This window comes from Lagopus muta, chromosome 1, assembly GCF_023343835.1.
Source record: "Lagopus muta isolate bLagMut1 chromosome 1, bLagMut1 primary, whole genome shotgun sequence".
Taxonomy (NCBI): Eukaryota; Metazoa; Chordata; class Aves; order Galliformes; family Phasianidae; genus Lagopus; species Lagopus muta.
Window position 1 is genome coordinate 10,895,495 of NC_064433.1, and position 12,749 is coordinate 10,908,243.

The 12,749-nt window shown below is 38.0% G+C and overlaps 1 protein-coding gene across 4 annotated transcripts in view; it reads right to left on the reverse strand.

Annotated features, from left to right (window-relative positions):
- The window catches only part of CD36 (CD36 molecule), a 39,056-nt gene extending 26,516 nt beyond the window's left edge, over positions 1-12,540 (reverse strand). The window contains exon 1 of one of the 4 annotated variants that reach the window (XM_048953530.1): positions 12,517-12,540. The gene's annotated coding sequence lies outside the window, so the exon portion shown is untranslated. Of the gene's footprint in view, positions 1-1,877; positions 2,064-10,754; positions 10,922-11,761; positions 11,875-12,516 lie in introns of those variants that run through there. The other 3 variants (XM_048953513.1, XM_048953520.1, XM_048953508.1) reach the window with 3 other exon arrangements.
- Positions 12,541-12,749: the final 209 nt, after the last annotated feature.

Genomic DNA, 12,749 nt, shown 5'->3' on the forward strand with positions numbered 1-12,749 from the left:
GCTCCTAGCGATATTTTGTCATATTTAATAGTGCTTATGAAAACAGCTGCATAATTTATACTTGCTCAGGAGTTAGTTACACCCACAAAATTTAAGTTTCTTATTTGCCTTGGACCTCCAAATAACAATAAATCAGCTCTTTTCTACTTCAGACATCATTGCCATAGTCCTTCTTATTTTTACCTACATCTGTCAGCTTGTTGGGATCATTTCTAAATCACTTTTAAAGCAGGTATTAGTTGTAGAGTTAATTACACACTCATGGCCAAGCAGAGCAAAGAAAAGCAGAAGGATGAAAGAACAACTCAACCTGAATTCCCAGTTTACTCACAATTAAAGGGCTAAAAAACTTCCTGGATTTCCAAATAGTAGAGCAGTTGTAGGATGAGCCACGTTTTATTTCTGTAAATCCCATATGCAGTTATGATGCCCTTTTTAATGGGGGTGAGACAAAGGACACACACATCATGTACTGACACCATGTACATGGTCAGCAGGTTAATGCTGGTGTCCTCTTGTGTCCTGCATGTTGTAACAACAATAACATCATGTCTGTCTACACCTGAGCCCAGACTGCTTCTTTCATCTGCTTTGGAAATCCATCTTGTGCCTGTTTTTTATATATCCTACTTTTTTTTTTTTTTTTTTTTTTTTTTAAATGAGAAAGTTTGTAAATATTTATTTTAAAACTAAAAAAAGGAAATTATTTTTTCCATAAGTCTTTGAAAAGGGCTTTTAGATATTGTCAGACTATTTTTCTTTGCTTATATAATGAGGCTTTTCAGAATCAACAGAAATATAATACAAGCTGTTCCAGTGGATTTTTTACATTAGGTAGAATAGATATCCCTCATCATCACTATTAGTAAGTAGAAGCAATGACTGCTTGTAGCTTCTGCCTATTCACCCTTCTCCCACCAAACACAATGTAACAATAGTCTAGACACAGCTCAATTTATGCTATTCCAATTATCCATTACACAACTGCAGTGAAGAGCACTCACAACTTATTTGCACAGAAGTAAATAACATATTTCTATCATAACTGAACATAAACATAAAATGTAAAGATTAAAGTAGTAATTTCCTCCAATAGTGATTCTTCCCAACTTCACTTATATTTGCACATATCAACTCACAGTAAGCCCTTACACAAACTGAAGAATACTGTCTTCACTTCCTTAACGATTTCTCCAGATCCAATAGTCATTTTAAAACATTTTTTGTGTGTGTGGACTTCTTTGATTCTGTCATTGAATTTGATTTACTGCCCCAGCTAACAGAAAGTAAACAGGGCAGTGTTCATAATGAAAACAAGAGATTTTGAAAATACTGGTGAGGATCTTAACCCACAAACATGGTTATTTTAAAACATAATTCCACTTTTTCTTTCGAGGTTAGAAAGTGATGTTAAAAATTTTGAAATATTTAATAGATACATTTTCAGGGAAGAGATTATTTCTGCTTTTCATTTTCCTTTAAAGGCTGATGTACTTTTGAATTATAGTTTTGAATTTTTTATTGTGAATTGTAATAATTAAATTTTTACAACATTACAATAGCATATGTTACAAATACCACTTTTAAAACATGCATTTTCTAAATATCCTCCTAATTTCAGGAGCTTTCAATAATATTAAATATCAAATGACAGAATAAAATTGGGAAAACCAGCAAGACTGAACATATAATCCTACTATTAACATTATGAAGAGATCCACTAATGCATATACACTTCTATTTCTCCTTGCAGTGTTGCAAAATCCTATCATTTTATTTTACATTACAAATAAGTACTTTCAAGATTTTTCCATCAAGTGAATTTAAAAGGATTTCTGAGGAAAACTCCCTGATTTTAAATGAATCATATGACTCACCTTGAATAAGGGCAACTGACTTTTCAGCTGAATGTACAGGCACTTAGCACACGACTTGCATCAAGTTACAAGAGGACAAGCAGCTGAGCTCCCCACCAAGCACAAACCCTCAGAGCTTCGAGGGGGTGCTTATATATTCCAAGAGATGTCAGTTCCCTGTTTATCTTTCTGCCAGAAGAAAAAATTAAACTGTATTGGTGCTTGGGGAGGGGACTGTCTATTTTTGCAGCCTGACTAAATGCCACTACCTACATCCCATGGTAATATACTTAGCAGCTGCAATCTTTGCCAAATTTTGATCCAAGTAAGTCAAAGGTCAAGGAGACAAAAGGGTAATTTCCCTATTGGTTCCTGGTCCCTTCTCTCCTAATATCCATTTGCTTTGAAAGTGCCCATATTAGCAAGTTATGACTAACTTGCTTAGCAGCTTCTTAAAGATGCTGAATATTTACAAATACCTTTTACTACAAAGCATGCCTTGCTGTATTAAGCCTTACTATTTGAAGTTATTGTGTCAGAGTACAGTACGAAACCCTCTGCAGTTTAATCATCATGACAGTATATTTTCAAACAAAACAAAAATTAGGAAACTGCAGATTTTGGTTCTTTTACAATCCACAAATCTTTTACAATCTTACAAACTGGATTACAGCATTTCCTCACAAAGGGCTAATGCTCTTCCTCTTGAACTGCAAGTTCAAAAAACTTATTATCCCAAGCTCCTTTCCATTAATGTATCTAAAACTCAGTTAGATTTACATTGCTATCTTGATCACCCAAAGAGTTATCCCAGCACAGCGTATACTAAAAATTATCAGTTGGGCAAACTTGGAAAAATGTATTTTTTATATACCTCTTTACCCCATGTGAATTAAACGAATGAATTGTCTTAAGAGGTCCTGGCAGCATCAAAAGGAAGTGATTTATAAATGGTTTTCTTGATTACAAGAGAAAAAATACTCCTAAAAATAGATTCTTAGGTGCAGACTTTCAGGATATAGCACTGCATGTGAATTTGTGATTCACATACTCAGCATTTGTTACATGTTTTAACTTCCTGTTTACTGTTTCATTTTTGATATTGCCCTATTTTAAAGTTGAACTGGTGTGGAAGAAGCTCTCTTCCTTTAATCCACTTCTAAATCAGTCCAAAATGGATTAAGAAATCCGATTTTTTTCTCCTGGTGGGGAAAGCAATAGTGACAGTGATCCTAGTTCTTAGAAAGTAACATGAAGGTCAGTCTTTGTAGTAGACTCACTGACAGGAAATGTTGGTGACCTTGACTAACTCCAGTTTCACATCCTTGAAAAGTGCAGTAGAACTATTATTCACTTTTTCTAATTAAAGATTGAAGTTTAGCTGTGGAAAGAAGTTGTCCTTCATGCTATGATTCATGTGCACTATTTTTATGGGCAGAAATTGGAACATGGGAAGTTCCATACTAACACAAGGAAAAACTTCTTTACTGTCAGAGTGACAGCACTGCAACAGGCTGCCCTGAGAGGTTGTGGAGTGTCCTTCCCTGGAGATAATCGGGATCCACCTGGATGCCTACCTGTGCGACCTGCTGTAGGGAACCTGCTTTAGAAGGGGTTTGAACATGATGATCTAGAGATCCCTTCCAAACCTTACAGTTCTGGGGGTAGTCTGGGGGGTATAGTTTGGGGGTTGGTCTTGATGATCTCTAGAGGTCCCTTCCAACCCCTACAATTCTGTGACTCTGTGATAATAAATATCATTATTTCCATTGGAAGTATATTCACATAATACTGTCCTTAGGATGCTTATGTTAGGAATTCTTTCCCTCATTTTCTTCCCAAGCTACTCTGCCTTATTCTCTACTTATTCTTCTTTTCTAAAAGGAAGCAATTCCAATTACTCATATCTGCCTGTGGATATATTCTCTATCATGCCCATTCTTCCTCTGCAATACATGGGGACCAGTATGTATCAAAATGAATGTGAATGTGAATAGGCAAGAGAGGAGAATGTCTGCTGCTGTTTTTTGTGGTATTAAGTTTTTTTCATTTTATTTTGTTTTGTTTTGTTCCTGGAGTCTTCTCTTCTCCAGGCTAAGCAAGCCCAAATCCCTCAACCTTTCTTAACAGAAGTGTTCCAGCCCTCTTATCTCCTCCATGGCTTCCTCTGAACCCACTCCAAATGATACGCATCTTTCTTGAGCTGGGTGCCAAAAGCCTGGATGCAATACACCAGATGGGGCCTCACAAGGGCAAAGCAGATGTAAACAATCACCTCCCTCTCCCTGCTGGCCACTGTCTTGCATCCCAAAATAGAATTGGACTTATGGGCTGCAAATGTACACTACTAACTCATGTCCAGGTTTTCCATCAGGACCCTCAAGTCCCTCTTTGCAGGGCTGCTGTCAAGGAGTTCTTCTCCAACTCTGTACACATATCTGGGATTGCCTCAACCCACGTGCAGTATCTTACACTTGGCCTTGTTGAGCCTCACTAGGTTCTCACAGGCCTGCTTTTAGAGCCTATCCTGATTCTTTTGGATGGCATCCCTTCCTTTTGTTGTATCAACTGCATTACTCATTTTGATGTTTTCAGCAAACTTGCTGAGGGACACTCAATCTCATTATCTATGTCACTGATAAAGACGTTAAAGAGTACTGGTCCCAAGACAGCCTCCTGGAGGCACCACCTTTGACTGGTCTCCACCTTGGACAAAGAGCCATTGAAGGAAAATCACTTTCGGCAAGCTGTGTTTGGTGGTGAAACCAGGCCTGTCAGATTCAACAACAGAAACCAGCTGAAGGGATTTGAAACAAAGGGAGTTGTTCACTTTCAAATGCCTGTTATTTTTCTGTTTCATAAAAGAATTTTTAAAAAAGAAAAAAAAAGTACTTAATGGTACTTCTGTTTCTGGCTTCAGATCAGAGTTCAGAGATTATAGGGAAGAAAGCAGAAACAAAACAAGAACTGTAATGACAGAGAAAGCAAAAAATTACATACTTCATCAGAATTTACAGCGTGCTTTCACAAAGAGACTGTAGAGAAATGACACTCATATACTTGATGAAAACATAGAAAACCACAGGAAGCACCCTGTATGAACTCTACCCTCATTTCTTGATGTAACTATACCACTGATAAGAAAATTCTAATGAGATTAGCATAATTCCTGGCTTTTTTTAGACAACTTATAATAGGGACTTCTGGAAATCACTTTCTTTGGCATGCTTTCTAAACATAGAAGGAGCAAATGAGGAGAGATACAGTCTTTCTGTATGGTGTGGGGTAACTAAATACACAACAACTTATTCTGTTTGGGGTTTTTTTGGGAGGTTGGGGTTCTGTTTGTTTTTAAGTTAAGATCCTATCTATCAGAGGGGATGACATACTGTTATGGTTCACATAATTTGAATTCTGAGGTATGTCCACATAAATGTTCCCATGTTCCTGTGGAAATTCTCTGATGTATTCTAAGGAATGACTTTGTATGGCATGATTCCACACTCACAGAAAAGCCACTTGCTGGGTTTTCTTCATTTCTCTGATGTTAACATTCAAAACATTAGAAAACTCCAAGAAACACTTATCATTACTTTTGCACTCTCTGAACAGAAATAACAAGGAAAAGAGAAAGAGAAAGAGAAATAGAGAAAGAGAGAGAGAGAGAGAGAGAGAGAGAGAGAGAGAGAGAGAAAGAGAGAAAGAAAGAAAGAAAGAAAGAAAGAAAGAAAGAAAGAAAGAAAGAAAGAAAGAAAGAAAGAAAGAAAGAAAGAAAGAAAGAAAGAAAGAAAGAAAGAAAGAAAGAAAAGGAAGAAAGATTTTAAAATAAATATTTTTAAAATAAAGTGTCAGTCTGTACAGTAGAAGATGAAGTTAATCTTGTCAGCATTCAAAGCCTTTCTAAAGTCTTTCTAAAATATTTTAGCTACTCTTCCTATTTTGAAGTAAAGGTGTGAGAAATTATGTTTACCCCCTTTTATGGCAAGAAAAAGCAACAGTTTGTTTTGGGTAGTTCAAAATCCTGCTGTCACCACGCACTGGTCCTCTCAGGTTTACCCAAAGTTATTAAGTCCTACAAGAAGGGTTGTATCATACTTAGTCATGACAAATTCAAAGCATTCATAAGACCAAAAATAGGAGCAAGTGTCTTCTATTCACAAATAACCTCATTCCAATTCAGCACACTTGTCTTCTGTTATGAACTCTGATTTACTAAGGAGGACAATGAGGAAACTGAATCATCTGCAGAAGAAAATGTGCAATATGCCACCAGCTAGATAAGAATTTTGCCCTTCTGCATGCATGAGAGATACTAGGAAATGTTCTTTTATATGGAGTAAAGTTTTGTATTCACAAAAGATAATGTGGTTTCCTCTGGCAGTGAAAACCTGCTGTGTATCACCTAATCATATAATACAAAAGCAGTAAGCAAGCTTTCCACTTGGACAGCTTCAACAATTTGCTTTGTTCCTATTGCGTATGAGGATCCCCTAGTGCGAACGTTCACCTACATGAAGATACTGCCTGAAAATAAATTGAATACAAAACACCAATCAAATAAAAATAAATAAATAAATAAACAAACAGAATTTTCTTTTCCTAAATGATATTTGCACTGTCTTTGTCTCAGCTACTCTCACTGTGACTGGCATTTTGTGCTATCTTATTTTCCAAAAGCCATGGGAAAGAAGAGGGTTACATGGCATAGAGTACTAACTTCACTTTAAAGAGGGAAATACTAAGATACTTCAGTTGTGTCAGTTCTGCTTTTAACATCTCCTCTCTTAAGGACTTAAATTAATTTTCATAGCAATTCTTTTCTTATCTAACGTTATCTACAAATATTGTTGCAAATAATATTAACCATGTGAAAATTAACTATATGAACTAAGGAAGAGAGAGGCATTGATTTCCTGTCCTCTCCTAAATGATTTGCACCAAAATGACTTGCTTAAGTTAGACATCTAAATTTTCAATAGTTAATATTAGAGCAACTCTGGTCAGGCTCCCCAGTGAGATTTTCAGCTCGTCCTTTCATCAGTGTGTTATATCAATAGTACCATGACAGTTACACAAGGTTTTGGTGAGTGCAAACAAGTTGCAAAGCAAATAGAAAATTTAATGGAAAAAGTTCAAAATATTTGCTATCTGACATCAAAGGAAAGTTTGGCCAAAAATTGCAGAGGTGTTGTAGCATTTTTTGCCCACCTTGCATCATAAAATTTACTGCATGTGTTGGCCTTCAAGGCTTTCCAGTGCATCCCATAATGCATACTGCAGCCACTCATATCAAGCAGTCTTCAGCCTGCTTCAGCCTGCAAAAAGATCCTCCCAAGCACACCATACATGATCCCACCAGAATACCCCGGAAGACTCATTTTGAACTGCTGTACTGCTCTTTCGTTACCCAATAGTGACTCTCAAAAGCAGTTTTCTCAGTTCTATGAAGTTTTACCTAAGGTGCTATCCCTTGTGATACTCAGTGTGCTCTGATGGTATGGAAAGCATCTTAAAATACTACTGACTCAAGCCAACTTGGCAGTAGTACAGTGGAAAGAGTGTGATACATTTGGTTCCTGCCAATTATGTGTTTCTCTATTAAACTGCAACTAAGTTATTTAAGGGCAAAATGGGCAATAGAAGACCCATTAGCCATTTCAATTCTTTTCTACCCAGAAATACTCATTCTGCATTCTTCTTTAGTCACGACAGCATGCATGAACTACTGCCTTTCTCAGTTCTCAAAGTTCCATTTAAAAGCTATTTTCACTTCATTTTTGCAGGTATGAAAGCATAACAGAGGCAGGGGTAGAGCAAGCTTCATCTTTTCCATTCCCATGTGTTTGTGTGAGCTATTCAGAATGTAGAAATGAACACAATACAGAATATGTAATATATCAACTCTAGTTTCTGTGTGAGCCTGAAGCAACACAGGCCTATAAACGTCTGTTAGCTAAAGGTCTGGGTCAGTCTGTTAATGCCAGAGACTTTTCTATTAGAAACTTAAGGAGGACACAGAGAGCAGGCTTTTATGGTAAGGGAGAAAAATTTTGAAACAGATATCTTTTGAAAGACAAGTGAAATTTAACAAATCTTGCCCTCACTTGGACATGTTCCACCTCTTGCAAAACTCTGCTCCTTGGCTTAGAAGTCACAGAATAATAGAGTAATTTTAAACGCCTTCACTGGTGCAATACCTGGTTGAGAAACAGCCATCATAATGAATCATCCCAACCAGACAGTGGAAGTGGCTCTGATGAATGACAAGGTAGTTGTTATATTAGCTTTTGCCTACCAGCTACACCAGAATTTTGTTTGTGCAATACTTACAAGTGAGTTTTCCAATAAATTAAGAACCAATTTTAACATTTTGGTGACTTCCCTGGTGATGGAGTCCTGGCAAGTAATTGAAAACTTATTCTTTTAGGTGACATCTTCCAGGCCTGGAGAGACATCCTTGGTCTGAGCAACATGCAGATCTACCCCAAGACTTCATTTCTACCATAAACACGAAGCATTAAAGCCAAATGATAAACCTACTTCCAGGAAAAAGAAAAATATAAAGGAAAATTGGAAAAAAAAACCAAAAACCTGGGCTAATCCTCTAATCCTTCGATCCTTTTAATCATAGAATCAGAATGGCTTGGGTTGGAAGGGACTCCAAGTATCATCAAGTTCCAATATCCCTGCCACAGGCAGGGCCACCAATCTCCAAATCTGGTACTATATCAACTTGTCCAGGGCCCCATTGGAGCATACACAACCTCTATAGGCAGCCTGTTCCAGCACCTCACCACTCCCTAATGAAAAACTTCCCCCAGATGTCTAATATAAATCTCCCTTCCTTCAGTTTAGAACCATTTCCCCTTGTCCTATCACTACCTATCTGGGTAAAAATGTTGGTTTCTCTCTTGTTTATAATCTTCTTTCAAATATTGGTCTCCCTGGAGCCTTCACTTCTCCAGACTGAACAAAACCCGCTCCCTCAGCCTGTCTTGGTAGCAGAGGGTTCTCCAGCCCTCTGATCATATTTGTGGGCTCCTCTGGACCCTCTCTAACAGCTCCTCATCTTTACCAAGCTGGGGACCCCATACCTGGACACAGTACTCCAGATGGGGCCTCATGAGGGCAGAGCAAAGTGGGACAATCACTTCCCTGTCCCTGTTGGCCATCCTTCTTCTGATGGAGCCCAGAATACCACTGGCCTTCCAAGCTCCAAGAGCACACTTATGTTCAGTTTTTCATTCACCAGGAACTCCAGCTCCACAGGGCTGCTCTCAAGGAGTTCTTTTCCCAGTCTGTATATGTATCTGTTATTATTCCAGCCCAAGTTCAAAGGGGTCAGAGGGGTCTTTATTTAAATAGTCCTATGTCCTGGGACAATTTACCATCTTCTCCTTGTGAGTCAGAATCAGTAGCTGAAGTAGAATCTGGAGACCCAGACCTCTGCCAGGAGACAGAAGCTTTCCTACTAGAAGAAAGGAAAACAGAAAACATTATCTACACAATTAATATGGGCCAAAGTCCTTCCTGATGCAGGTTTGTCTCTCGAGGGGATATCAGAGACAACTGCTATAGCAGCACAGAGCTAATGGAAACGCTCGAGAAAACCACATCTTCCCCATCAGCTGACAGCAGCAGTACAGACTGTGTGGGTCTTGCCTAACAGTTGCATGACAGAGCAGTATTCAGACTGTTTCAAGAAAATGTGTTACAACCGTTTTTCACCTTCTATAACCTTTCCTTATGGATCTGGTGAGCTAGGCCACAAAAAGATACCTTGGCAACAGCTGAAGGTCTAGAGAGATTAGGAAAACATGTGAAGAGTTACTGCACATTAGGAAAGAGTTAACAACTACGAAGAACAGACGAGTAGAAAACATACTAGTGGTGAAATTTGTGCTCTGGTAGGGAAAGAAACGGGCAGCTAATAGATACCTTGAACTTCTCAGATTATACACTATTCTGATGCTGAGACATGACACTATACTTTCAGATGAAAACATGTTACAGAAATACACATGTAACTATCAGTTACATACAAAGTAGATCCAAAATACAATAATTTAACTGGTTAAAAAAAAAAAAAAAAAAAAAGCATTTTTCACTATTTTCCTGTCTGTGCTCATTATGGGTCTATGAAGCGTAACTTGAGGGCATGAAAAAAAAACAAAACAAAACAAACTCTGACACTGAACAACTGCAGACTACAATTTTTACATAAATAGGGTATTTTTAACAATTTAAAAAAAATAATTGAGTTTCTATCATAGTGATTACATCTGCTTTGAAAGAGAATCAGATCACTAAAGCAGAACAGATTAGTATATGCATGGTTACAGTACATTTTCTGAGTTATCTCAGAATGTTACATCAGAATCTTTATTGGGCATGAATTATAACTGTAAATCTACTCAGACATACACATTTTTCTGTCCATTATTATGTCAGGATTTTCACATTCATTTCTAACACATTTATTTTATAAGCAGCCATACCACATGATTCTTTCCTTTCACGTTTGTAATAAATATATATAATCATATGTAACACAGACACATATAAAAGATAATGCCTCACAGACAAAATGATTATATATACTTGTTATAGACAGTTTGAAACTTTGAGTATCTTCATTTTAATTACTTTACAATTAACAATATATTAATATGCAATTAAATCATTTTATTGGCAGTATATTTATTTATAAATTCTAGTAAATGGGCTCTTAGAATTATAAGCAGACAAGAAATAGAAACTGAATGATCCCTTTGATTTCAGTACTTAAGACATGTAGTAGTATTTTCATAGCAGTTGTGTGCTAATACAATGTACAGTAATACAGTGTGCAGCTGTCTGCTGAGAAATTGCATTCAGTTCAGAAGCAGGGTTACATACCTGTATGGAGGGTGTCTGCTAAGTTAGCTCCTTACAGAAAAAATGAGTTTCTGCAGCAGTTCTACTGCAATTCTGCAGCTGCCCAGTGTCCAATGGGTGCAAAGACGACAGAGGCCACAAAGATAAACAGAAAGTTGCAGTAGACAAACTGTCTCAAGTGATGCCAAAGTTAATACTCTTTCACCCTCCTGCTTTGCAAGAAAGACCAGCTGTAAGAAATCCTTTCAGCACTAACCCCTGCCTCAGCACTCCTTAACCTCTGCAATAACGCAGCACTTGCAGACAATGTGTCAGTTCCGTGTTGCCAATCCAGAACAAGTTTAATTGCTTCTTGTCTTTGCAACAACTCTTTGCAAACACAGTCTAAATCCTACTTAATCCCCACAAGACCCTGCAAGGCAGGTGAGGCATTTCATGCTGGAAATAACTCTTTAGATTCAGGCTTGTATTCTCAGTTAAATAAAGCACAGACAGATCAGAATGAGGGATCACATCTGTGGATACAGATGTTCCAATTCATTGGTATTTTTAAAGAACTTCACAGGCTTTGGTTCTGATCTATGTCTAATAGAACATATAAGTCAAATGATAGTCACTGCTTTCTCCTGCTGCCTTTTTGGATCCATGCAAGATCCTTTTCTCACAGCAGTGATGAACTGTCCAGGGTTTAGTTTACTTTTGGATTTGAACAGCAGATTGAAGCACTTTCTAACAGACAGTTACAGCAAACAGCAACAGTGGCAGCCTGGCTGTCATGGCCTTTCATAGAGGGTTAACAAAACCCTGAAGTGAGACAGCATGACAAGGGCTAGAATGCTACTTGTTGCATGCACACAGGAATCAACCAGTGTCATAAACCTCTTTGCCTTGCCTTCTGCAAAGCTCCATCTTTAAAGCCTGTCAGAAAATGAAGAAACAAGAAAAGGGAAAGGGAAAAAAATACTCCAGAAACTTCCATTTATGAATATTTTCTGACTTATTTGTTTATATAAATATTGCTTTTCTACCTTTGGTCTTCTTGGAGACCCGTCGCTTGCTTCCTGTATGGCTTTCGCAGCTGCAGCCTTCAGCTTGTTGCCAGACTTCCCTTCTGCCTCCCTTTCTACATGTGATACCTTTGACTCCTATTTCCTTCCCATAGAATCTCCACCCTCCTCCAGCTCCCTGTCTCCCTCTCTCTCACCTTTCAACCTATCATCTCAGTGGTCACTCCTCCATTAAGTATCTCCTCACATCTGTCTCCTCCTTCATCAAATTATATGCTAGGTATTGTGTTGTTTTTTTTCTCCCTCACTTCCAGAATTTGCAGCTTTCCATCAATTCTATATTTGTCCCATGCTATTAGTATTTATGTCTCCTCAAATCTCTCATATTACTTCTTTCTTTCTTCTACCCATTTTCCCCCTTTTTGAAGTCCTAGTCCTAGACTTTCTTATCACTTAATCAAAAACTGACTGCAACTGGGAAACTGAAAGACATTTTTATCAGTGCTCTTAGGTACAAATATGATTTTTATATGAAAAGATTCATTATAAATAATTACTGTTTACTACCTTAATCCTGTAATGTGTTCTTGTTAGTATTCCTTCCAATAGTCTCAAAAGACAAAGCTCGTGGTGCTCCTGCCAACTACTTTTTCCCTGTCCAGCTGTCATGCTTTTTGAAGTGCTCCTACTTCCAAGAAAATGAATCTTCAGCAGCTTTGCCCATACACAAAGCAGATCTTCTAAGTAAGGAAAGGTGATCCTCATCCTCCACTTACCTGTTCCAGAACTGAGAGAGGATCTGAGAAGAAGCTGGGAGCAGCACGGACTTCTCTGTATGCAGCCTCAGTGCAGGAGTAGAAATGTTGGACTGCCAGTGCAGTGCCTTTCCATCCCACAGCAGCTAGAAACGTAATAGGCTGTATCCTTCACCACTGCCTTGTGCTTTGCAAAGACAGAGCATAGCATGAAGCACCCGAGGCACTGTGGTGGAGTGCACACCCTCCATCTA